The sequence below is a fragment of the Acanthochromis polyacanthus genome, chromosome 23 (assembly GCF_021347895.1).
Source record: "Acanthochromis polyacanthus isolate Apoly-LR-REF ecotype Palm Island chromosome 23, KAUST_Apoly_ChrSc, whole genome shotgun sequence".
Classification (NCBI taxonomy): Eukaryota; Metazoa; Chordata; class Actinopteri; family Pomacentridae; genus Acanthochromis; species Acanthochromis polyacanthus.
Window position 1 is genome coordinate 17,889,811 of NC_067135.1, and position 16,226 is coordinate 17,906,036.

The window sequence follows — 16,226 nt, forward strand, 5'->3', positions numbered from 1 at the left end:
TAACACGGTGGCTGCCAAAATAAGGTTCCGCTTGACGACTACAAAGACAAAACGAGGTTCCCATTGCAGACTACAAAGAGAAGGGAGCTGAGGACGGCCTGAGACATCCCAGACATTTGTGGCCGAACACAGGGCCAGACGACTGTTCGACACCTGGAGCTGGGGGGAAGAACTTAATGGGAGAAGTCAAGTCATGGCCATGTGCAGGTTCTGGCTGTCCTGTGCAAAAACACACAGTGACGAATTTATACATAAATTCTTTCATTAGCCATTTGCTTATGAAAAAAAATCATCATGAATTTTGTAAAAAAAACAAAAAAAACGCCACACTATGTCGAAAAAAGCCATTTATTCAACAAGTCGTAAAGACATGCCATATGATGAAATAATGTAAAGTAGGCTGCGAAAAACGTTATAGAGCAGTTTTCTTTGAAAAATAAAATCATCATGAATTTTGTCCAAAAAAAACGCCATAGTATACTATGTCGAAAAAAAATTCCATTTTTTCAACATGTCGTAAAAACTTGCCATATAATGAAATAATGTAAAGTAGGCTGCGAGAAACGCTATACAGCAGTTTTCTTTTGAAAAAAAATCATCATGAATTTTGTCCAAAAAAAAAAAAACGCCACAGTATATATACTATGTCGAAAAAAATGCCATTTTATCAGCATGTCATAAAAACTTGCCATATGATGCAATAATGTAAAGTAGGCCATGAAAAACTTTATAGAGCAGTTTTCTTTTGAAAAAAAAATCGGCATGAATTTTGTCCGAAAAAACGCCATAGTATACTATGTCGAAAAAAATGCAATTTTTCAACATGTTGTAAAAGCATGCCATATGATGAACTAATGTAAAGTAGGCCAAGAAAAACACTATTAAGCAGTTTTCTTTAAAAAAAAATCATGAATTTTGTCCAAAGAAACACCATAGTGTACTATGTTGAAAAAAATGCAATTTTTCAACATGTTGTAAAAACATGCCATATGATGAAATAATGTAAAGTAGGCCACGAAAAACAGTATTAAGCACTTTTCTTTGAAAAAAAAATCATGAATTTTGTCCGAAAAAAACGCCATAGTATACTATGTTGAAAAAAATGCCATTTTTTCAACATGTCGTAAAAACTTGCCATATGATGAAATAATGTTGAATAGGCCACGAAAAACGTTATAGAGCAGTTTTCTTTGAAAAAAGAAAATCATCATGAATTTTGTCCGAAAAAACGTCATAGTATACTATGTCGAAAAAAATGCAATTTTTCAACATGTTGTAAAAGCATGCCATATGATGAACTAATGTAAAGTAGGCCACGAAAAACACTATTAAGCAGTTTTCTTTTTTAAAAAATCATGAATTTTGTCCAAAGAAACACCATAGTGTACTATGTCGAAAAAAATTCCATTTTTTCAACATGTCGTAAAAACATGCCATATGATGAAATAATGTTGAGTAGGCCACGAAAAACGTTATAGAGCAGTTTTCTTTGAAAAAAGAAAATCATCATGAATTTTGTCCGAAAAAACGTCATAGTATACTATGTCGAAAAAAATGCAATTTTTCAACATGTTGGAAAAACATGCCATATGATGAAATAATGTAAAGTAGGCCACGAAAAACACTATTAAGCAGTTTTCTTTTTAAAAAAATCATGAATTTTGTCCAAAGAAACACCATAGTGTACTATGTCGAAAAAAATTCCATTTTTTCAACATGTCGTAAAAACATGCCATATGATGAAATAATGTTGAGTAGGCCACGAAAAACGTTATAGAGCAGTTTTCTTTGAAAAATAAAATCATCATGAATTTTGTCCAAAAAAAACGCCATAGTATATATACTATGTCGAAAAAAATGCAATTTTTCAACATGAATAATGTAAAGTTGGCCACGAAAAACAGTATTAAGCACTTTTCTTTGAAAAAAAAATCATGAATTTTGTCCAAAGAAACGCCATATGTCGAAAAAAAATGCCATTTTTTCAACATGTCATAAAAACATGCCATATGATGAAATAATGTTGAGTAGGCCACGAAAAACGTTATGGAGCAGTTTTCTTTGAAAAATAAAATCATCATGAATTTTGTCCAAAAAAAATGCCATAGTATACTATGTTGAAAAAAATAAGCATTTTTCCAACATGTCGTAAAAACTTGCCATATGATGAAATAATGTAAATTAGGCCGCGAGAAAGGCCTACTTCCACTTCTTAGAATGTTTACTGACGATTATCACACCTAAAATAAGAGATAATATTCTGTACTTTTAGCAGCTTGTTCTCAGCTATAGACTTTAGACATCATAGGGTTCTGTATGCTAATCAGTATAAATCAAAATAGTACACCTGAGAAGAAGAATAAACAGTAAAAGTACTCTATATTCTCAAATCAAATACAATAAAATACGATAAGCAACACTCTATACATTTATCAATAAACCTGAGAACAATAATGAACAGTAACAATATTCCATATTCTTCGATCATTTAATAGTTCACAGCTCAGCAAGCATCATAGTGTTCTGCATAGAAATCACAAAAAGCTGCTCTCAATAATCTTTCACAGTGAGCAGAAGTGTTTGTGTTGCAGGTCCATGGCCAGACGTGGCCGTCGAACAGACCGGGGGGGTCTGGCACCATGTACTTCCTAGAGCACCTCCTCTTTTTGCATTCTTCATATGGGATGGAAATAAAGTAACGTTGGTTTAGCACGTCCATGAAAGTCCTGTAGGTGTGAAGGAGGAAGCCCTCCACAATGAGGATGTGAGTCTCCTCCTCCTCTTTGTGGTCAGACTTCGGGATCATCTCTGTGTCCAGGGTGTTATTAATGCCACGAGACTTCTCAAACTTCAATGTGTTCTCCAGCCACGCATAGATCCTACTCATCATGGCGTCCATGTCCAGAGCAGTGATGACATCGTACTGCTAAAAGCCGTCTTCACAGACCTCAATCTGATCTTGGGGCTTGAAGAAGTCATCCTGATGAACCACGTACCAGTTGGACAGGTTCTTGATCAGGCGGTTGGTGAGGGTGGTTTTCCCTCCATTGGTTACGCCACCCATGCCAATGATGTACTCGGATCGGTCAAAGCTCAGAAAAAGGGTCAAAAACGTCAACAAAAACCGGGTCGGGAGTGATGGGACATGGAAGAAAGCTGAAAAAGAGAAGGTTGCTGCAGGAAACGTCAACTACTGGAGTCCTCCATGGCACTTGAGTTTAGTGAGTAAGGTAAGAGCAGAAAGGGAGCTGCCACTCGGATGCAGTTCTTCCACCCAGAGAGGACCTCTTTCTGCTGTCGCTGCTACACATACTGCCCTAGTTGAGGTTTTAGGTGGAAAATTCCTTTTAACCAACCCCTCAGGTCTCTTTGAGGGTTTGGATGAAATACTCAGCTAAACCGACATTTCAGGTGCATGTCCAGGGATTTTTGGTGGAATGTTCCTTTAAGGTGGATGTGTGAGGACCTTGTATGTGGAATACTTCCTGAAACCAACCTTTTAGGTCAACATTCAAAGATTTAAGGTGGAATATTCCTTTAAACTCTCCACAAGGATCCAAAATAAGCTGGACTTCTACATGAGAGCTTTAGTTATTGTTCATCTACTTCCTGAAAAGTTTGGTCAATAAAAAAGACAAAAAATAATATTTTCAGCTGAACTAAAGACAGACTTTGTGATTTTTCTGCTCACATGTTGTGTTGTTGTAAACTTACTCTTTCAAATAAATAGCCTCCTAACCCCTTGGAAACCAGTGTTTATCCTGTTTTTGTGTCGGTCCTCGGCGACCCTAGACAGCCGGCTGTAATGTTTTTTGAGCAGCACACCATATTATGATGTTTTTACAGTGGAGGTTCTACTATGGAACCAGTTTGACATGTTCAGGCGTTCTTTGTGTGAAAACTCAGAGATTTCAGGTATCAGAAGGTGGTTTTCAACTTTCTCTGTTAACTTTCTGCTTCAACTTTAAACTAAATTTACTTCACTAAGCCAGCCCTCTGGATTCCAGTAAGCTGTGTTCCTATTGGCTGTCCAGGTGGCTGCTTGGTGTTATCAGGAACACCCGAGCTGCTCAGTGTCTTCCTGCTTTATGTCTGCAGTCAAACATTTCCTCTGTTTGTCTTCACTGAACTGGGTTTATCTCCGTTGCTTTAGTTTGTTCTTTAGGTGTTGGCTTGCAGCTTCCAGCGGTAAAATCCTCTTTAATGTGTTTCAGGGCTTTGTACTGGATAGTTGTCTTGGTAAATGTGGTTCTTTAGCCACAGTTAGCACATGGTGCTAATGTGTGCAGTGATTAGTGGATTTGGTGCAGCTGAGTTGTGTCTTTCTGTGTTCTTGTTTGTGAACCAACATTGGTTGTCCAGAAGGTAAGAGTTCTTGTCCTGATTCTCTGTTTAAAGAGCTTCTCTGGTAGGCTGCAGGAGACTTTAGCGTTTGGGTTGTGCTAGTTTGGTTTTCGTACAGTTTCATTTGGACGACTATCTTGAGGCCCCTCCATGTGGTTTAGTGAGGTTTTCTGTAACGGTTCTACAAAGCAACCTGCAGCAGAAGAGACTTTGAGAGTTTTTAGGAAGTTCTGGAGACCAGACTTTAGAGCAGCAGAAACATTTGTCAGCAGTTTGAGCAGGAGAAGGTGAGCTTCAAAGTAGAAATGAGAAGGAAACCTTCTTGACCCGTGTGGTGAGGTCCTGTACCAAGAGTTTGAGCAGGTTGTGAAGAGTCTGTAGTTCTTTGGTCTGAAAGCACAAGAAGAGTCGACTCATTAAAGGAGAAAAACGGAGATATTGTTGGTTCTTCTGTCGCTCTGCAGTTTCCTCAGACTGAATATCAAGTTTCTATTTTAAATGATTTACTGTGTGAGCCCAAGAAGACTTCAATAAACTCACTCCATCCCCTGAACACAACATATTTTATTACCATGTTAAATCTTTTTTTTAAAAATGTTTTTGAGTTTTAATCATAGTTTTTCTCTTTGCTTGTTTAGTTCTGTCATCTGTGTGAAAGGTGCTAAACAAATAAAGTTGAACTGGTAAACTGAATAAGTGACTAACTCATGATTGTGATGACAGAAGTATTTTCATTGTGATTTAAGGGTTTGTTTCATTTCTAAGGTTGGGGTTAAAATCTTGACAGAAAAAAGATTAAAGAAATAAACTACATTAAAAAAAGTAATTAAATTGAAGGAAAAAAGCATTTAATACAATAAAACTGTTAAAAAGAAAATTAAACATTAAATACAATTAAATTATATTAAAGTATTTAATCAAACAGAAGATTTAGAATTTAGTTATGAAATTGAACATTTTTTTCAACAAAAATATTAAACATTAAACATGAAATATTTCAAACATTAAAAAAAATAGAATTAAACTAGAAAAATATTAAACATTTAAATATGTAAAAGATTTGATTAGATTAAACCTTTAAAAAGACATTTAATTTAAAAAATAAATGTTTAATTAGAAAATCTAATCTTAAAGACAAAACTTTAAATAGCAATTAAACAGAAAATACAATGAATTATTTATAAAGAAAATTAAACATTAAAAGGTGGTAAAACATTTAACAAGAAAAACCTTAAAGATTTAATCTAAAAATAAAACACTGGGAAAGCAAAGGAAATTTTTCAAACAAGCCGATAAAACATTTGAAAAAAAACAACAATTAAACAGTAAAAAGACAAAACATTTTGAAATCAAATCAGACAGAAAAGAATAAAAGGTGAGAAAAGAGCAAAACTAAACATTTAAAAAGAAACTAAAGACTAAACATTGAAAAGACACCAGTTAGACTTTAGAAGATCAAATTAAACAGAAGAGACAATAAAATGATCATCAAGTGCAAAAATAGATAAAGGTCTTAAAGTGTTTTCTAGTCTGAAATGAAAACATCAAGTTGTTTCTTCAAACATTTCCTCTTTCTGTGTCCTTGGTTTGATTGTGGACAGATTTACTAAGAGCTCATTTCAGAAAACTGCTTTCCAGATAAAGTCTACTAGTAGTTGAAGGCATCGATCAAACTAATGTTACCTTCTGATCTCCACAAACTTTACTGTTCAGTGAAGAGAATCAAAGTTTGTTCAGGATTTCTAAAGAACCCACAGGTGAAGGTCTGAGAAGAACTCAGATGGATGATCTAAATGTGAAATCAAGACTCATGGTCACAAGTTTTAAGGCTTCTGTTAAGCACTAAGTTCAATCTAACAGAAGTGCTGAGAAACTTTTAAAACTTCAGTCCTCAGACTGTCTGAAGGTTCAAACTAACAGTGAACGACTCAAGAACTTAGAAGATATCAGTCCTCAGACTGTCTGAAAGTTAAATCTAACAGAGATCTACTGTGGGACTTAGAAAATTTCAGCTCTCAGACTGTGTGAAAGCTCAGGTCCTGAGGACTCGGGAGGTCTGGAGGCTTTGGAATGTCTTGGAACTGAGGGTTCAACCCTCCAGCACAAAGGCTGAAGCCCAACCTCCTGAGAAAAATGGTCAAGTTGAGACTCGAGTTAAAAAAACCTCGAAAATGGCAAAACATCGATGATAAATGCGCAAAAAAAAGATAAATTAGTATCTGAGTGAGTAGCTCAGGGGGTAAGAAGAGAGACTACCAAGTGGGAGGTAACAGGTTCAAGACCCACCACTGGCAATTTTCTTTCTTTGTCTAAGTTTTTCAGAAAATTTAAGAAGGGTCTGACCTTGAACCAGCAACCTGCAGCTCCATAGGCAAACCCTTAACTCACTGAGCTACAGATTAGATAAACAAAAATAAATTCGTCGTCCCTTTGACATCGTAGTTTCTGTTCCTAATAAAGTGACCACATGGGTGGAGCCAAGGCGGAGTCAGGGTGGAGTCAGGGCGGAGAGTAGGAGGGGAGGTGGGTGGTGGCCTCCCCCCTCTACCTCCCACCTCCCCCCACTGCCCACCACACCTTCCCCCACCTGACGAGTTTTTCGAAAATCCTCGTCTCGACGGGTTTTCTCGAGTTTCTGGAGTTTCCACGAGGTCGGCGGCAGAACAAGTCATGAAGAGGTGTTGAAGTCGGCGAGGATGGAGTGACTTTTTACAGCGACTAGAAGGAAGACGAGTAGAAGAGCAGGTCTTTAACCAGCATCCCTAAAATCCACGGAAATGAAGGGAGGTCAACTTTTATCAACCTCCATCCAGATGTTCAACTTGATATCTTTACTTTGAGATTTTTAGCACCACAAACCTTTAGTACCAAACTTTATTATCATTTATTAGGACTTTCATGGAATCCACCAGCAGATTTAGTTTTTGTTGAGAAACTTTATTCTTGTCATCGTGGGACTGCAGGATTTAAAACTGTTCCTTCTATTTGACCATGTTTATTAGTTTTAGTGGAGAAAGTTATTTTAATTGTTGATTAATCTGTTTAAAACCAAATAATAAATTGGATTAGTCAAGAGGTTTAAATTTCTTACTTTGTCATATTTTAAATAAGACAAAAAATATAAAAATAAAGCGTCTTGAGACAATTTGACCTGTAATTGACGTTATATAAATAAAATTGAATTTAAATTCTATGTATCTTGTAATGTTGGAGGAATTCAGCCATATATGTTGGAAAACACATTTTCTGTCCAGTAATCTGTTGATTGTTTTCTGTAGTAATTCATTTCTTGTTTTGGTTTATAAAATGTCAAACCCAAATATATTCAGTTTACTGTCATAAAAACCAAAAAGATTTACATTCATAATGCAGGAATCAGGCAGTTTTTCACTTTTATCTTAGTTTAGTCAGAAAGATAGTTGATAATGTGTGAATTGTTGCAGCTTGTGAGCCGTAAAAGGTTTTAATCTTTGGGGCCGAGTGTCAGAAAACATTTAGAAAGCAACATCAACAAAACATTCAACAAAGATTTGAACATCATTGAAGGGAAATCCAACTTTTGCATGAAAATGTCTAACTAAAGGACATTTATTTCCAATGTAAATGTGTGATATTCAGCCTCTGGAGCTTCTCTTCACATCGTCTTCCACCTGGACTGGTTTGGTCGGGAGCATGTGCAACAAACACCTGAAAAACTGCACTTTAACATCAATGAATGACACTGAAGTTTAACCTCTACATAAATGAGACTGAGTCTGGATGTGCTGCTCTGTCATTAACTCCTAAGTTTAAGGAAAGTTCAAACAAAAGAGGACAGTTCAGATAAGACTTGAGAATGAGCTTATTTTGAACAAACATCTCAGACTTTCTGAGCTTCAGCACCTCTAGCAAGATATTTTAACAACAAGCAACTCCAGAGAACCAGACGTTGGAGAGAGTTAGCTTCAGCTGAGCCAAAGAACATGTGGGACGCTAACCTAGCAAACATTTCAGACTTTTCTCTGTGAATTCTGAGAAATAATTTCCTATTTAATGACAGAGCTACACATCTGAACTCAGTCTCATTAAAACAGACTCTAATTCAGTGTCATCCATCCATATTAAAGTGCAGTTACCCAAAATGTTTGTTGCATGAGCTCCAACAAAACCTGTCCAGGTAAAAGGCCACTTTGACAAACAGGAAGTGGAAGATTCCAAGCAGATTTATAGAAGGGGGAACCGGACTGTACTAAGTGTGGTCGAGTATAGAGGGGTGTTTTGTGGGTTTTTAAGGCTGAAAATGATTATTAGTGAGACATTTGGAGGAGATACTCATTTGCAGTAAATGAAAGTATTTAAAATCTTGGAGTTAAAGTTAGAAGAACACAAACTCTAACCGAAAACTTTGTTGATACGTTTTTGTTTTGTTTCCAGATGTTAAGTTAAAGGAGTTTTATTGGTGACGTATAATCAATCAAATCACTCCAGAAGACAGAGCGACCACAGCTAGATAAAGGTTCAGAGCCAAAGTAGTGGAGCCAATGTACCGTAAATCAGTAAAAACCAAAATACTGATAATCAGTAAATCAGTCAGCCCACAATTACTACGATTCTACAATGTATGTCTCTTTACTTTGACTTGTTATTTGTACAGTATACGATGTATATGATGGCTTTTTTTCATACCAAAGGCTATACTATGATGTTTTCTCAGAGACATACAATGCTACTCTGTTTGTTCTGGCCCTGGGCCACTGCTCTCCTCCTCTGGTGTTTTCTGGATTGTACTCAGCTGCATGTCTTCGTCCACCCGGCCTCCGTTGACTCGTCCCACCTGCCGTCTCTGGAGCTGAAGATGGACTGGAACAGACCAAAGTACCGTCCAATCATGATGCCAGCTGCCTCTTAAAAGGCTCCTTCATCTTCATCTTCACTTCTTCTGAGGGGAAGCTGAGCTTCAGCAGAACTTTGGAGATGTGTTCCAGTGGTTGGTGGATGTGTGGGGAGATAGAGAGGGACCTTTGAATAGTTCAGAAGGAAAAACAGGGAACCCATTGGTAGTTTTAGTTTAGGGTGCTACTGTGGTGTGTTTTGGGGTTTTAAGAGGTGAACAGGAAGAGTTTTTTTTCATGTTGATGATCTTTTACTTTGTTCCTGGTTGGAATGCCCATCAACGTCAATGTGAAGTTCACTTTTAGTTCTGTTTATTTATTTTTATTTTACTAACACCCATTTGCTTTTAACCCCCTCACATGTTGTGTTGTTGTAAACTTACTCTTTCAAATAAATACTCGTCTAACCCTCTGGAAACCAGCGTTTGGACTGTTTTGTGTTGCTCCTCACCTACTTCAGAACAACGTTTTGTGGACCAAAGGCTATACTATGATGTTTTTGGATGAACTACTATACTACAGGCCTTTTTAATTGACATGTTACTATGACATGTTTTTGTTTTAGTTTTTATTTTTTTGTTTTTTTAGCAACATATAAGAATTTGAACAGTTTTAAAATTTATTACGTTTTGGGTTTTTTTTTGCCGACATGCTATACTATGAACTTCAGGCCATACTATGTTATTCTTGAAAAGTATACTACACTTCGACATTTTCTGAACTCCATCCTATACTATGGTGTTATACACAGAGTGCTTTGGTTACATGTTGATTTATAATCCAGATTTTTTTCTGTTTCGTTTTTTGACAGGATTACCACAGACCTGACCGTGAACACCGTTGACACCCACCTGAGGGAGACGCTGCCTAAGATCTCCAGGCTGCTTGGTCGTGGTCTTTCTGGCCCTGCTGGAGAACATCTTCATCAACTGCATCTTCTTTGGAGAGGCCCTCAGATGCTGCAATCTCTGACCTTAAGGAGGAACTGCTGCTTTCACTCTGTAACGAGCACCAGGAAACGTCTTCAAAGTTTCTTTAAATCCGAAGGAAATACAATCAAAAGATCAAACTAACGTCATTGGTGCATTCAGGTGCAGTCGGACAACGAAGTTGCGTTCAGGAGCGTTGGAAATCGGACTATCAGTAATGTAAACGTCCAACGAAAATTTTGGAAGGGCACACGGGGTGGCCAATCAGATTACAGGGGGAGCCACTAGCCCCACCATACCCCCATGGAAAATCCACCATTGGACACAAGTACTGCACTCTCTGAGTGCTTTTCTTGCTTTTCGATGTGATGCTTCCAAATGTGCATGATCTGTGGGATTTTGAGGTATTTCCACAGCAATAATAAACAGATGGGTTTTTTTTCTTTTGGATGCAAGGTTTCCAACATTATAAAGGAGCCGTTGTTAAGAAAAACTGCTGGTCAAATGAGGTGATGTCAGGGTGACGTCATATTTCCCTCTTTACTGTCAAGAAAATGAAGAGAACAACGCTCCAAAATAGAAAAAAATAAATAAAAGAAAAACAGTTGGGTTGCATCTCTCAAAGCAAAAGTCAGTCTTTCCATAATGTATATTTTCTGAATTATTTCTATCCATTTTGTGACTTTTGGGAGATCTTTACTTAACCTTTTTTTTTTGTTGTTATTGCTTTTTTAACCCCCTGCTTGTAGTATTTGTTGTAAATATCTATCACATTTTATTGGTGAGGAAAGCAGATTTCTTACACAAATTACATCAAAGTTAAAATCAAATTCCAGGTGTATTATTGATCTAAGAAGGATGAGAATGGGCTACTGCCTTGCTGGATGCTGGTATGAGATTTATTAGGGATGTAGAATATCCACAACTGCACCACTTGTCGTCTAAGAAATTAGTTCAGACAAAAAAAAAAGTGTGCCAACTTGGTCACGTTGTTGGGGCAGAACGGGATGGCGTGGGATAAAGATGCTGATTGTTGGAACCATACATACTTATTTCAATATATTTCAAAAAGTAGAATGACAAAAAATACCCCATGCTGCTTTTATATTTAACTTGTAGATTTTAAATGCTGTATGTCAAAGCGCAAAGATTTTTTGAGAGTGTGTTTTGGTTCGACGGAAGCATAGGTGGTAAAAAAAAAATTTAAAAAACAAGCACCCAGCACCCACAGAGCACCAGGACAACTGATGCTGGCAGTGAGAGACAATACTTTTTGTCAATAGCTTATAGGAAATCTAAAGCAGGAAATGCTGCTGGTGCACACATGTTTGTAGCACAGCATATCCACGGTGTAGCTGTGTGTGTCATGGCTTTGCTGCCCGGAGCTGTGCCATGCTTGATTAGTCCTAATCTAGCTGGGAGTCGGGTTGCTGTGTCGGCGGCGTGTCTGTATGGAAGGCATGCAGGCTGCGGATCACAGGGATTGACCCTCTGCCTCTCAGGTTAACAGAAGCCCTGTGTGTGTGTGTCCTGAAAACAGTGTGACAGTGAAACTTGGACTCTTGAGTGTGAGAAAACAATGAGGAGTGTGTGAGAGGTTTGGGGTCACCCAGACAATTTCATGTTTTGTCTGAAAATTCATACTTTTATTCATGTCTTAACATAATTGCACAAGGGTTTTCTAATCATCAGTTAGCCTTTCAACACCATTAGCTAACACAATGTAGCATTAGAACACAGGAGTGATGGTTGCTGGAAATGTTCCTCTGTACCCCTATGGAGGTATTCCATTAAAAATCAGCCGTTTCCAGCTAGAATAGTCATTTACCACATTAACAATGTCTACAATGATTAATTCAGCGTTATCATCATTGAAAAAAAATGCTTTTCTTTCAAAAATAAGAGCATTTCTAAGTCATCCCAAACTTTTGAACAGTTGTGTACGTAAGAAAGCAAACATGTGACAGAGAAAACAAAATGACAAATGGGTAAAGAGGTTTTCTGTGTTTGCAAGAAGTCTAGTTGAACTTTGGCTCTGGCTGCGGCGCAGCAGGAGTCACCTCTCGTAAAATGTACCCTCAGCAGGCTGTAAACATAATACCACACACTCACAAACACACACACTGCTGCCTCCCATGCCAGAGAAGAAGCTCATCTCATTTTTCTGTGCCACCAAAACAGTAGGCCTGCCCTCGTCCACAGCGCCTCAGAAAAGAGTGTGTTGTCGGGTTTAACGTGAACAAAGCCGCAGATGATGTGCTCCCCCTGCAGCAGAGCGAGCCGCGGGCTTAAGCTGTCTGTTAGTGTCTGTGTAAGTGTGTGCGTTTGGGGAGTTTGGGGATCAAACCCTCATGTCGACAGAGGCAACGCCGAGGAGACGACCGCTGACAGGTGCTTCCTGCAGGAACGCAGCAGGTGCTTCATGTTCACACACACACAGATTGTGGATATACCAACACATACAATGACACGCTTTCTTCCCACCCCCTGCTTCTCCTACAGAATAAAGTTAACTCTTGTAGCTGCTGTGTCCGTACTGTTTTGAAGAGCTGGATTGTGCTGTCGGATACTTTTAATCAGTTCGAGCCTTGGCTGAGCTGCCAGTCAGCATTTCTGCCAACAATAAGCTTGAAACACAAAACTGTCATGTTTAAAACCTTCAGTGGATTTTTTTTAGCTTCTACTTCAGTCTGAGTGGACTTACTCTGCTGTTGAATAAAGTGGTAATAACAGTATTAAAAATGTACTTAACAAGCCATGAAATGTCAAGTCTTAAAATTCTATAACTGCCACAGCTGGAAAAAAAAATGCCTCTTGTTTAGCAAAAAAAAAATCAAGACTCCTTGTTATAGTGAAGGTACAATTGCAGATTATTACTTTATTATTATTGCTAATGCCTTGACGCCCCCATAAAGCAAGTATTTTACTGTTGCAGTGGAACTAATTTGAATAGTTTTTACATTGTTGGCTAGTTTATTTGGACAAAATGATCTTGTTATGCTTCATTTGAGTCTCTAATGGAGTGGATAACTGTTTCTGTTAGATAAATAAAGGATATAATACTTGTAGCCTCAAGTCAAGTATGTGCACATCAAAATTAAAAGTACAAAAAACTTTTAGTTGCATGCAAGAACTGCATGAGCACACAAAAATGCAGTTGAAAATTGTTAAAAGATGGTCAGGAAAGAAAAGAATTTCTTTATCTGGAGGCTCTACAACTAAAATCTGCCACACAAAAAAAGCCTCCTTTCCTAAAACACTGAAGTTTTTTTTTAAAATATACACTACTGTTGGAAAGTTTGGGGTCACATAGAAATGTCCGTATTTTTGAAAGAAAAGTAGAAGATAACATTAAATGAATCAGAAATCCAGTCTAGACATTGTTAATGTGGTAAATGATTATTCTAGATCAAAACAGATGATTTTTTAATGGAATATCTCCATAGGGGTACAGAGGAACATTTCCAGCAACCATCACTCCTGTGTTCTAATGCTACATTGTGTTAGCTAATGGTGTTGAAAGGCTAACTGATGATTGGAAAACCCTTGTGCTGTTATGTTAGCACATGGATAAAAGTGTGAGTTTTCATGGAAAATTCATTTTCCTTTCAGCTCTGATTTGATCTCCACCATCTCCTGAGGGAAACATCTCTGTCTTCAGCTGCTCAGTGCTCTACTGTATTCATGAATCAGTTGCTAACTTTGTCCGTCTGTTCAATAGTGCAGCTTACAGTTATCTTTTAGAACCTTTTCACTAAAAAAACAGCTGCCTGCTGTTGAAAGCAACGTTAATGAGAGCAATGAAAATGAATCAAAACAGTAACTCCACAGGCCCTAAAATCAAAACAGTGAGTTGAAAGATGCTCCTAATGGTGTCATAGTGTTTATGTATTAATTATGGCATTCTTTATAGTTGTACAAAATGTTAGTAGCTTTTACCCCATATTGAAGCAAAAGTTGTATTTTTCACTTTCAAATCACTATGTGGAAAAAAATAGGGATAATATTTTAATCACCAGCTAGCATCACCAATCTAACCAGGGAACCTCGATGTGAATCAGCCAATTTAGCAACACACAGCTTGCATACATTTCTCTATAAACAAAAATACACCAGTCAGTAGGAAAAACTTGAAAAATGACAATAAAAATACACACACAATATTTTTAAAATCAGATGAAAATGAAATCTGTAGGACCTATTTACCAGATTATATATAAAAATTCAGATTTTTTTATTATGTTTGATCAGAGATATTTACAGATTGTGTTAACATTTTGCCAATTCTGAGTCTAAACTGCTGCAGAGTGAAAAAGGAGACAAAGATTCGCCTTTGGAATTTGTTGAAATCGATATGTAATACTTGGGATGTTTTATCGCTAATATAGACTACCGTTGAAAGGTTTGGGGTCATCCAGATAATTTTACCTTTTTCAGGAAAACTCGCACTTTTATCCATCTGCTAGCATAACTGTACAAAGGTTTTCTAATCATCAATGAGCCTTTCAACACCATTAGCTAACACAATGTAGCATTAGAACACAGGAGTGATGGTTGCTGGAAATGTTCCTCTGTACCTCTATGGAGATATTCCATTACAAATCAGCCGTTTCCAGCTAGAATATTCATTTACCACATTAACAATGACTAGACTGTACTTCTAATCCATTTAATGTTATCTTCTACATTTCTTTTAAAAACAAGGACATTTCTAAGTGACCCCAAACTCTTAAACATCAAGGAGATACAAGCAACTTTCAAAGGATTCTCTTTACTGATTAAATTTATTTCTCCTCTGGATAATTTATCGCAGGACTTTGTGATGTGGTTGTTTGGGGGCTTGGATAAGCCGCCAGGTGGTTGTTAGGACGTTTGGACCTCATAAGAGTAGAGAAAGAAGCTCAAAGACACACTCCAACCCCCCTCGGTGTACTGTATGTTCAGTTCGGCTGCGAGGTCGTCACTCAGCGCGTCTATTTTTCTCTTTTTATTTTCAATCGGAGGCTTCAACTCAGCAGCACAGCCAATCACTGACACAGGAGCTACCAAAACAACATGCCTGCTCAACAAATAGGAGCTTTTCCATCTGTCTTAATACTCACACACACCATCATTCCCCTGAGCCATTACGCTATATCTCCCAAATGGAAACACAAGTCATGACGACAGGTTGGACCGATGCTTTTAAGATCCATATCTGGGCTCCTAACGACCTGTCTGAGGATTCCTGCACGGTTAGAAAATCAAGCCGGGGTTAGTTTGGTCTGTGTGTCAGCTGCTCTAGCGAGGGAACAGACTGTAGATAAAGTCAATTTCCCAAAAATATTGTACCGTGTGAGTGCAAGGTGTGAGGGAAGAGAGGTTTGTATTATTTTTTCTTTGCCTCAATCACTGAAAAAGCAACTCAAATTCTATAAAAACATTGCTGTTGACATAATAAAAATTCACAGTTTTAGGTGAACATTTGGTGTAAAGAAATGTCCCATTTTAGAAGTTTGAACTGAGATATGAAGTCACAAAGAATGTGCATATTTGTGTGAGATAAACCTTTAACTTTAGCAAATTCTAAGGAAGAAAATTAACTTCATTGAGTTAAATTTTAATATAAACTCAAAATACAAAAGTCAGTATTGTTTTGGACTCATTTACAAGAAACCATTAATACTAAGTTTAACTTAAATATTTTGTGCACAAAAATAGAGGTACATTTTTTTCTAATTCTGATTATTCTAGTAAATTTGCAAATATTGTTGGTTCAATGAAAGACTTGAGTAGGGGTTTCCCAATATATACACTACTGTTCAAAAGTTTGGGGTCACCCAGACAATTTCATGTTTTCCATGAAAACTCACACTTTCATTCATGTGCTAGCATAACTGCACAACAGTTTTCTAATCATCAATCAGCCTTTCAACACCATTAGCTAACACAATGCAGCATTAGAACACAGGAGTGATGGTTGCTGGAAATGTTCCTCTGTGCCCCTATGGAGATATTCTATTAAAAATCAGCCATTTTCAGCCACATTAACAATGTCTAGACTGTATTTCTAATTCATTTAATGTTATCTTCATTAGAAAAA

The 16,226-nt window shown here is 37.3% G+C and overlaps 1 pseudogene; it reads right to left on the minus strand.

Annotated features, from left to right (window-relative positions):
* Positions 1 to 186: 186 nt before the first annotated feature.
* On the minus strand, positions 187 to 15,271 carry LOC127532493 (nicotinamide riboside kinase 2-like; annotated as a pseudogene).
* Between the last annotated feature and the right edge of the window lie 955 nt (positions 15,272 to 16,226).